Below are 11,327 nucleotides of genomic sequence, written 5' to 3'. Positions count from 1 at the left end.
AGTCCTCTTGTACTTAACTCGGCATTGTGCCTTTTGTATTAAATTCGGATACAAATTCTGTGTTTCATCGTCAATAAGTAGGTCCAAGGGATACAGTAAACCTGAAGTGAAGCATCGGAGTCTAAAACTGGACTCACAGGAGAGGTTCAAATCATAGGAAGTGAGAGTGTCAGTCCTCTTGTACTTAAGTCGGCATTGTGCCTGTTGTATTAAATTTGGATGCAATTTCTGTGTTTCATCGTCAATAAGAAGGTCCAAGGTATACAGTAAACCTGAAGTGAAGCATCGGAATCTAAAACTGGACTCACAGGGGAGGTTCAATTCATAGAATGTGAAAGTGTCAGTCCTCTCGTACTTAAGTCGGCGTTCTGCCTTTTGTATTAAATTCGGATGCAATTGCTGTGTTTCATCGTCAATAAGAATGTCCAAGGTATACAGTAAACCTGAAGTGAAGCATCGCAAAACTAAAACTGGTGTCACAGGAGAGGTTCAAATCATAGAAAGGTAGAGTGTCAGTCCTCTTGTACTTAAGTCGGCATTGTGCCTTTTCAATTTAAATAGGATGCAATTTCTGAGCTTCATCGTCAAAAAGAAGGTCCAAGGGATACAGTAAACCTGAAGTGAAAAATCGGAAACTAAAACTGGACTCACAGGAGAGGTTCAAATCATAGAAAGTGAGATTGTCAGTCCTCTTTTACTCAAGTCGGCATTAAGCCTTTTGTATTACATTCGGATGCAATTTCTGTGGTTCATTGTCAATAAGAAGGTGCAAGTGATACAGTAGACCTGAAGTGAAGCATCGGAATCTATAACTGGACTCACAGGAGAGGTTCAAATCATAGAAAGTGAGAGTATCAGTCCTCTTGTACTTAAGTCGGCCTTGTGCCTTTTGTATTAAATTCGGATGCAATTTCTGTGTTTCATCGTCAATAAGAAAGTCCAAGGGATACAGTAAACCTGAAGTGAATCATCGGAATCTAAAACTGGAATCACAGGAGAGGTTCAAATCATAGAAAGTGAGAGTGTGCAGTCCTCTTGTACTTAAGTCAGCATTGTGCCTTTTGTATTAAACTCGGATGCAATTTCTGTGTTTCATCGTCAATAAGAAAGTCCAAGGGATACAGTAAACCTGAAGTGAATCGTCGGAATCTAAAACTGTACTCACAGGAGAGGTTCAAATCATAGAAAGTGAGAGTTTGCAGTCCTCTTGTACTTAAGTCAGCATTGTGCCTTTTGTATTAAACTCGGATGCAATTTCTGTGTTTCATCGTCAATAAGAACGTCCAAGGTATACACGAAACCTGAAGTCAAGCATCGGAATCTAAAACTGCACTCACAGGAGAGGTTCAAATCATAGAAAGTGAGAGTGTCAGTCCTCTTGTACTTAAGTCGGCCTTGTGCCTTTTGTATTCAATTCGGATGCAATTTCTGGGTTTCATCGACAATAAGAATGTCCAACGGATACAGTGAACCTGAAGTGAATCATCGGAATCTAAAATTGGACTCACAGAAGAGGTTCAAATCATTGATAGTTAGAGAGTCAGTCCTCTTGTACTTATGTCGGCATTGTGCCTTTTGAATTTAATTCGTATACAATTTTTGTGTTTCATCGTCAATAAGAAGGTGCAAGGTTTACAGGAAACCTGACGTGAAGCATCGGAATCTAAAACTGGACTCACAGGAGAGGTTCAAATCTTAGAAAGTTAGAGTGTCAGTCCTCTTTTCCTTAAGTCGGCATTGTGCCTTTTGTATTAAATTCGGATGCAATTTCTGTGTTTCATCGTCAATAAGCAGGTCCAAGTGATACAGTAGACCTGAAGTGAAGCATCGGAATCTAAAACTGGCCTCATAAGAGAGGTTCAAATCATAGAAATTGAGAGTGTCAGTCCTCTTGTACTTAAGTCAGCATTGTGCCTTTTGTATTAAACTCGGATGCAATTTCTGTGTTTCATCGTCAATAAGAAGGTCCAAGGGATACAGTAAACCTGAAGTGAAGCATCGGAATCTAAAACTGGACTCACAGGGGAGGTACAAATCATTGAAAGTGAGAGTGTCAATCCTCTTGAACTTAAGCCGGCATTGTGCCTTTTGTGTTAAATTCGGATGCAATTTCTGTGTTTCGTCGTCAATAAGAAGGTCCAAGGGATACAGTAGACCTTAAGTGAAGCATCGGAATTTAAAACTGGACTCACAGGAGAGGTTCAAATCATAGAAAGTGAGAGTGTCAGTCCTCTTGTACTTAAGTCGGCATTGTGCCTTTTTTATTAAATTCGGATACAATTTCTGTGTTTCATCGTCAATAATAACGTCCAAGAGATACAGTAAACCTGAAGTGAATCATCGGATGCTGAAACTGGACTCACAGAAGAGGTTCAAATCATAGAAAGTTAGAGAGTCAGTTCTCTTGTACTTATGTCGGCATTGTGCCTTTTGAATTTAATTCGGATGCAATTTCTTGTTTTCATCGTCAATAAGAAGGTCCAATGTACACAGGAAACCTGAAGTGAAGCATCGGAATCTAAAACTGGACTCACGGGAGAGGTTCAAATCATAGAAAGTGAGAGTGTCAGTCCTCTTTTCCATAGGTCGGCATTGTGCCTTTTGTATTAAATTCGGATGCAATTTCTGTGTTTCATCGACAATAAGAAGGTCCAAGGGATACAGTAGACCTGAAGTGAAGCATCGGAATATAAAACTGGACTCATAGGAGAGGTTCAAATCATAGAAAGTGAGAGTGTCAGTCCTCTTGTACTTAAGTCAGCATTGTGCCTTTTGTATTAAACTCGGATGCAATTTCTGTGTTTCATCGTCAATAAGAACGTCCAAGGTATACACAAAACCTGAAGTCAAGCAACGGAATCTAAAACTGCACTCACAGGAGAGGTTCAAATCATAGGAAGTGAGAGTGTCAGTCCTCTTATCCCTAAGTCGGCATTGTGCCTTTTGTATTAAATTCGGATGCAATTTCTGTGTTTCATCGTCAATAAGAAGGTCCGAGGTATACAGGAAACCTGAAGTGTGGCATCGGAATCTAAAACTGGTCTCACAGGAGAGGTTCAAATCATAGAAAGTGTGAGTGTCAGTCCTCTTGTACTTAAGTCGGCATTGTGCCTTTTGTATTAAATTCGTATACAATTTCTGTGTTTCATCGTCAATAAGAAGGTCCAAGGTATACAGTAAACCTGAAGTGAAGCATCGGAATCTAAAACTGGACTCACAGGAGAGGTTCAAATCATAGAAAGAGAGAGTGTCAGTCCTCTTGTACTTAAGTCGGCATTGTGCCTTTCGAATTTAATTCGGATGCAATTTCTGTGTTTCATCGTCAATAAGAAGGTCCAAGGTATACAGTAAACCTGGAGTGAGGCATCGGAATCTAAAACTGGACTGACAGGAGAGATTCAAATCATAGAAAGAGAGAGAGTCAGTCCTCTTGTACTTAAGTCGGCATTGTGCCGTTTGTATTAAATTCGGATGCAATTTCTGTGTTTCATCGTCAATAAGAAGGTCCAAGGTATACAGTAAACCTGAAGTGAAGCATCGGAATCCAAAACTGGACTCACAGGGGAGGTTCAATTCATAGAAAGTGAAGGTGTCAGTCCTCTTGTACTTAAGTCGGGATTGTGCCTTTTGTATTAAATTCGGATGCAATTGCTGTGTTTCATCGTCAATAAGAAACTCCAAGAGATACATTAAACCTGAAATGAATCATTGGAAACTAAAACAGGACTCACAGAAGAAGTTCAAATCATAGAAAGTTAGAGAGTCAGTCCTCTTGTACTTATGTCGGCATTGTGCGTTTCGAATTTAATTCGGATGCAATTTCTGTGTTTCATCGTCTTTAAGAAGGTCCAAGGTATACAGGAAACCTGAAGTGAAGCATCGGAATCTAAAACTGGACTCACAGGAGAGGTTCAAATCATAGAAAGGTAGAGTGTCAGTCCTCTTGTACTTAAGTCGGAATTGTGCCTTTTGTATTACATTCGGATGCAATTTCTGTGTTTCATCGTCAATAAGAGGGTGCAGGGGATACAGTAGACCTGAAGTGAAGCATCAGAATCTAAAACTGGACTCACAGGAGAGGATCAAATCATAGAATGTGAGAGTGTCAGTCCTCTTGTACTTAAGTCGGCATTGTGCCTTTTGTATTAAATTCGGATGCAATTTCTGTGTTTCATCGTCAATAAGAAGGTCCAAGGTATACAGTAAACCTGAAGTGAAGCATCGGAATCTAAAACTGGACTCACAGGGGTGGTTCAATTCATAGAAAGTGAAAGTGTCAGTCCTCTTGTACTTAAGTCGGCATTGTGCCTTTTGTATTAAATTCGGATGCAATTTCTGTGTTTCATCGTCAATAAGAAGGTCCAAGGTATACAGTAAACCTGAAGTGAAGCATCGGAATCTAAAACTGGACTCACAGGGGAGGTTCAATTCATAGAAACTGAAAGTGTCAGTCCTCTTGTACTTAAGTCGGCATTGTGCTTTTTGTATTAAATTCGGATGCAATTGCTGTGTTTCATCGTCAATAAGAAGGTCCAAGGTATACAGGAAACCAGAAGTGAAGCATCAGAATCTAAAACTGGGCTCACAGGAGAGGTTCAAATCATAGAAAGTGAGAGTGTCTATCCTCTCGTACTTAAGTCGGCATTATGCCTTGTGTATTAAATTCGGATGCGATTTCTGTGTTTCATCGTCAATAAGAGGGTCCAAGGGATACAGTAAACCTGAAGTGAAGCATCGGAATCTAAAACTGCACTCACAGGAGAGGTTCAAATCATAGAAAGGTAGAGTGTAAGTCCTCTTGTACTTAAGACGGCATTGTGCCTTGGGAATTTAATTCCGATGCAATTTCTGAGATTCATCGTCAAAAAAATGGTCCAACGGATACAGTATACCTGAAGTAAAAAATCGGAATCTGAAACTGGACTCACAGGAGAGGTTCAAATCATAGAAAGTGAGAGTGTCAGTCCTGTTGTACTTAAGTCGGCATTATGCCTTTTGTATTAAATTCGGATGCAATTTCTGTGTTTCATCGTCATTAAGAAGGTCCAAGGTAAACAGTAAACCTGAAGTGAAGCATCGGAATCTAAAACTGGACTCACAGGGGAGTTTCAATTCATAGAAAGTGAAAGTGTCAGTTCTCTTGTACTTAAGTCAGCATTGTGCTTTTTGTATTAAATTCGGATGCAATTGCTGTGTTTCATCGTCAATAAAAAGGTCCATGGAATACAGGAAACCAGAAGTGAAGCGTCGGAATCTAAAACTTGGCTCAGAGGAGCGGTTCAAATCATAGAAAGTGAGAGTGTCTATCCTCTCGTACATAAGTCGGCATTATGCCTTTTGTATTAAATTGGGATGCGATTTCTGTGTTTCATCGTCAATTAGAGGGTCCAAGGGATACAGTAAACCTGAAGTGAAGCATCGGAATCTAAAACTGGACTCACAGGAGACGTTCAAATCATAGAAAGGTAGAGTGTCAGTCCTCTTGTTCTTCAGTCGGCATTGTGCCTTTTGAATTTAATTCCGATGCAATTGCTGTGTTTCATCGTCAATAAGAACGTCCAAGGTATACACGAAACTTGAAGTCAAGCATCGGAATCTGAAACTGGACTCACAGGAGGTGTTCAAATCATAGAAAGTGATAGTGTCAGTCCTGTTGTACTCAAGTTGGCATTGTGCCTTGTGTATTAAATTCGGATGCAATTTCTGTGTTTCATCGTCAATAAGAACGTCCAGGGTGTACACGAAACCTGAAGTCCAGCATCGGAATCTAAAACTGGACTCACAGGAGAGGTTCAAATCATAGAAAGCGAGAGTGTCAGTCCTCTTGTACTTAAGTCGGCATTGTGAATTTTGTATTAAATTCGGATACAATTCCTGTGTATCATCGTCAATAAGAAGGTCCAAGGGATACAGTAAACCTGAAGTGAAGCATCGGAATCTAAAACTGGACTCACAGGAGAGGTTCAAATCATAGAAAGTGAGAGTGTCAGTCCTCTTGTACTTAAGTCGGCATTGTGCCTTTTGTATTAAAATTCGGATGCAATTTCTTTGCTTCATCGTCAATAAGAAGGTCCAAGGTATACATTAAACCTGAAGTGAAGCATCGTAATCTAAAACTGGACTTACAGGGGAGGTTCAATTCATAGAAAGTGTAAGTGTCAGCCCTCTTGTACTTAAGTCGGCATTGTGCCTTTTGTATTAAATTCAGATGCAATTGCTGTGTTTCATCGTCAATATGAAGGTCCAAGGTATACAGGAAACCAGAAGTGAAGCATCGGAATCTAAAACTGGGCTCACAGGAGGGATTCAAATCATAGAAAGTGAGAGTGTCTACCCTCTCGTACTTATGTCGTCATTATGCCTTTTGTATTAAATTCGGGTGCGATTTCTGTGTTTCATCGTCAATATGAGGGTCCAAGGGGTAAAGTAAACCTGAAGTGAAGGATCGGGATCGAAAACTGGACTCACTGGAGAGGTTCAAGTCATAGAAAGTGTGTGTGTCACTCCTCTTGTACTTAAGTCGGCATTGTGCCTTTTGTATGACATTCCGATACAATTTCTGTGTTTCATCGTCACTAAGAAGGTCCAAGGGATACAGTAAACCTGAAGTGAAGCATCGGAATCTAAAACTGGACTCACAGGAGAGGTTCAAATCATAGAAAGTGAGAGTGTCAGTCCTCTTGTACTTAAGTTGGCATTGTGCCGTTTGTATTAAATTCGGATGCAATTTCTGTGTTTCATCGTCAATAAGGAGGTCCAAGGTATACAGTAAACCTGAAGTGAAGCATCGGAATCTAAAACTGGACTCACAGGGGAGGTTCAATTCATAGAAAGTGAAAGTGTCAGTCCTCTTGTACTTAAGTCGGCATTGTGCCTTTTGTATTAAATTCGGATGCAATTGCTGTGTTTCATCGTCAATAAGAAAGTCCAAGGGATACAGTAAACCTGAAGTGAATCATCGGAAACTAAAACTGGACTCACAGAAGAGGTTCAAATCATAGAAAGTTAGAGAGTCAGTCCTCTTGTACTTATGTCGGCATTGTGCCTTTCGAATTTAATTCGGATGCAATTGCTGTGTTTCATCGTCAATAAGAAGTTCCAAGGTATACAGGAAACCTGAAGTGAAGCATCGGAATCTAAAACTGGGCTCACAGGAGAGGTTCATATCATAGAAAGTGAGAGTGTCAGTCCTCTTGTACTTAAGTCGGCATTGTGTCTTTTGAATTTAATTCCGATGCAATTTCTGAGCTTCATCGTCAAAAAGAAGGTCCAACGGATACAAAAAACCTGAAGTAAAAAATCGGAATCTAAAACTGGACTCACAGGGGAGTTTCAATTCCTAGGAAGAGAAAGTGTCAGTCCTCTTGTACTTAAGTCAGCATTGTGCTTTTTGTATTAAGTTCGGATGCAATTGCTGTGTTTCATCGTCAATAAAAAGGTCCATGGTATACAGGAAACCAGAAGTGAAGCGTCGGAATCTAAAACTGGGCTCACAGAAGAGGTTCAAATCATAGAAAGTGAGAGTGTCTATCCTCTCGTACTTAAGTCGGCATTATGCCTTTTGTATTAAATTGGGATGCGATTTCTGTGTTTCATCGTCAATTAGAGGGTCCAAGGGATACAGTAAACCTGAAGTGAAGCATCGGAATCTAGAACTGGACTCACAGGAGAAGTTCAAATCATAGAAAGGTAGAGAGTCAGTCCTCTTGTTCTTAAGTCGGCATTGTGCCTTTTGAATTTAATTCCGATGCAATTTCTGTGTTTCATCGTCAATAAGAACGTCCAAGGTATACACGAAACCTGAAGTCAAGCATCGGAATCTGAAACTGGACTCACAGCAGGTGTTCAAATCATAGAAAGTGATAGTGTCAGTCCTGTTGTACTCAAGTTGGCATTGTGCCTTGTGTATTAAATTCGGATGCAATTTCTGTGTTTCATCGTCAATAAGAACGTCCAGGGTGTAAACGAAACCTGAAGTCCAGCATCGGAATCTAAAACTGGACTCACAGGAGAGGTTCAAATCATAGAAAGTGAGAGTGTCAGTCCTCTTGTACTTATGTCGGCATTGTGCCTTTTGTATTATATTCAGATGCAATTTCTGTTTTTCATCGTCAATAAGAAGGTCCAAGGTATAAAGTAAACCTGAAGTGAAGCATCGGAATCTAAAACTGGACTCACAGGGGAGGTTCAATTCATAGAAAGTGAAAGTGTCAGTCCTCTTGTATTTAAGTCGGCATTGTGCCTTTTGTATTAAATTCGGATGCAATTGCTGTGTTTCATCGTCAATAAGATGGTCCAAGGTATACAGGAAACCAGAAGTGAAGCATCAGAATCTAAAACTGGGCTCTCAGGAGAGGTTCAAATCATAGAAAGTGAGAGTGTCAGTCCTCTTGTACTTAAGTCGGCATTGTGTCTTTTGAATTTAATTCCGATGCAATTTCTGAGCTTCATCGTCAAAAAGAAGGTCCAACGGATACAAAAAACCTGAAGTAAAAAATCGGAATCTAAAACTGGACTCACAGGAGAGGTTCAAATCATAGAAAGTGAGAGTGTCAGTCCTCTTGTACTCAAGTCGGCATTATGCCTTTTGTATTAAATTCGGATGCAATTTCTGTGTTTCATCGTCATTAAGAAGGTCCAAGGTATACAGTAAACCTGAAGTGAAGCATCGGAATCTAAAACTGGACTCACAGGGGAGGTTCAATTCATAGAAAGTGAAAGTGTCAGTCCTCTTGTACTTAAGTCGGCATTGTGCCTTTTGTATGAAATTGGGATGCAATTGCTGTGTTTCATCGTCAATAAGAAGTTCCAAGGTATACAGGAAACCAGAAGTGAAGCATCGGAATCTAAAACTGGGCTCACAGGAGAGGTTCATATCATAGAAAGTGATAGTGTCAGTCCTCTTGTACTTAAGTCGGCATTGTGCTTTTTGTATTAAATTCGGATGCAATTTCTGCGTTTCACCGTCAATAAGAAAGTCCAAGGGATACAGTAAACCTGAAGTGAATCATCGGAATCTAAAACTGGACTCACAGGAGAGGTTTAAATCATAGAAAGTGAGAGTGTCAGTCCTCTTGTACTTAAGTCGGCATTGTGCCTTTTGAATTTAATTCCGATGCAATTTCTGAGCTTCAACGTCAAAAAGAAGGTCCAACGGATACAGTAAACCTGAAGTGAAAAATCGGAATCTAAAACTGGACTCACAGGTGAGGTTCAAATCATAGAAAGTGAGAGTGTCAGTTCTCTTGTACTTAAGTCGGCATTATGCATTTTGTATTAAATTCGTATGCGATTTCTGTGTTTCATCGTAAACATGAGGGTCCAAGGGATACAGTAAATCTGAAGTGAAGCATACGAATCTAAAACTGGACTCACAAGAGAGGTTTAAATCATAGAAAGGTAGAGTGTCAGTCCTCTTGTACTTAAGTCGGCATTGTGCCTTTTGAATTTAATTCCGATGCAATTTCTGAGCTTCAACGTCAAAAAGAAGGTCCAACGGATACAGTAAACCTGAAGTGAAAAATCGGAATCTAAAACTGGACTCACAGGTGAGGTTCAAATCATAGAAAGTGAGAGTGTCAGTTCTCTTGTACTTAAGTCGGCATTATGCATTTTGTATTAAATTCGGATGCAATTTCTGTGTTTCATCGTCATTAAGAAGGTCCAAGGTATACAGTACACCTGAAGTGAAGCATCGGAATCTAAAACTGGACTCACAGGGGCGGTTCAATTCATAGAAAGTGAAAGTGTCAGTCCTCTTGTACTTAAGTCGGCATTGTGCCTTTTGTATTAAATTCGGATACAATTGCTGTGTTTCATCGTCAAGAAGAAGGTCCAAGGTATACAGGAAACCAGATGTGAAGCATCGGAATCTAAAACTGGGCTCACAGGAGAGGTTAAAATCATAGAAAGTGAGAGTGTCTATCCTCTCGTACTTAAGTCGGCATTATGCCTTTTGTATTAAATTCGGATGCGATTTCTGTGTTTCAGCGTCAATAAGAGGGTCCAAGGGATACAGTAAACCTGAAGTGAAGCATCGGAATCTAAAACTGGACTCACGGGAGAGGTTCAAATCATAGAAAGGTAGAGTGTCAGTCCTCTTGTACTTAAGTCGGCATTGTGCCTTTTGTATTAAATTCGGATGCAATTTCTGTGTTTCATCGTCAATAAGAACGTCCAAGGTGTGCACGAAACCTAAAGTCAATCATCGGAATCTAAAACTGGACTCACAGGAGAGGTTCAAATCATAGAAAGTGCGAGTGTCAGTCCTCTTGTACTTAAGTCGGCATTGTGCCTTTTGTATTAAATTCGGATGCAGTTTCTGTGTTTCATCGTCAATAAGAAAGTCCAAGGGATACAGTAAACCTGAAGTGAATCATCGGCATCTAAAACTGGACTCACAGAAGAGGCTCAAATCATAGAAAGTTAGGGAGTCAGTCCTCTTGTACTTACGTCGGCATTGTGCCTTTTAAATATAATTCCGATGCAATTACTGTGTTTCATCGTCAATAAGAAGGTCCAAGGGATACAGTAAACCTGAAGTGAAGCATCGGAATCTAAAACTGGACTCACAGGGGAGGTTCAATTCATAGAAAGTGAAAGTGTCAGTCCTCTTGTACTTAAGTCGGCATTGTGCCTTTTGTATTAAATTCGGATGCAATTGCTGTGTTTCATCGTCAATAAGAAGTTCCAAGGTATACAGGAAACCAGAAGTGAAGCATCGGAATCTAAAACTGGGCTCACAGGAGAGGTTCATATCATAGAAAGTGAGAGTGTCAGTCCTCTTGTACTTAAGTCGTCATTGTGCTTTTTGTATTAAATTCGGATGCAATTTCTGTGTTTCACCGTCAATAAGAAAGTCCAAGGGATACAGAAAACCTGAAGTGAATCATCGGAATCTAAAACTGGACTCACAGGAGAGGTTCAAATCATGGAAAGTTAGAGAGTCAGTCCTCTTGTACTTTTGTCGGCATTGTGCCCTTTGAATTTAATTCGGATGCAATTTCTGTGTTTCATCGTCAATAAGAAGGTCCAAGGTATACAGTAAACCTGAAGTGAGGCATCGGAATCTAAAACTGGACTCACAGGAGAGGTTCAAATCATAGAAACTGAGAGTGTCTATCCTCTCGTACTTATGTCGGCATTATGCCTTTTGTATTAAATTCGGATGCGATTTCTGTGTTTCATCGTAAACATGAGGGTCCAAGGGATACAGTAAATCTGAAGTGAAGCATAGGAATCTAAAACTGGACTCACAAGAGAGGTTTAAATCATAGAAAGGTAGAGTGTCAGTCCTCTTGTACTTAAGTCGGCATTGTGCCTTTTGA

This window comes from Schistocerca serialis, chromosome 2, assembly GCF_023864345.2.
Source record: "Schistocerca serialis cubense isolate TAMUIC-IGC-003099 chromosome 2, iqSchSeri2.2, whole genome shotgun sequence".
In the NCBI taxonomy this organism is placed as follows: Eukaryota; Metazoa; Arthropoda; class Insecta; order Orthoptera; family Acrididae; genus Schistocerca; species Schistocerca serialis.
The sequence above is the reverse complement of the archived record's forward strand: the minus strand, read 5'-3'. Positions refer to the sequence as shown.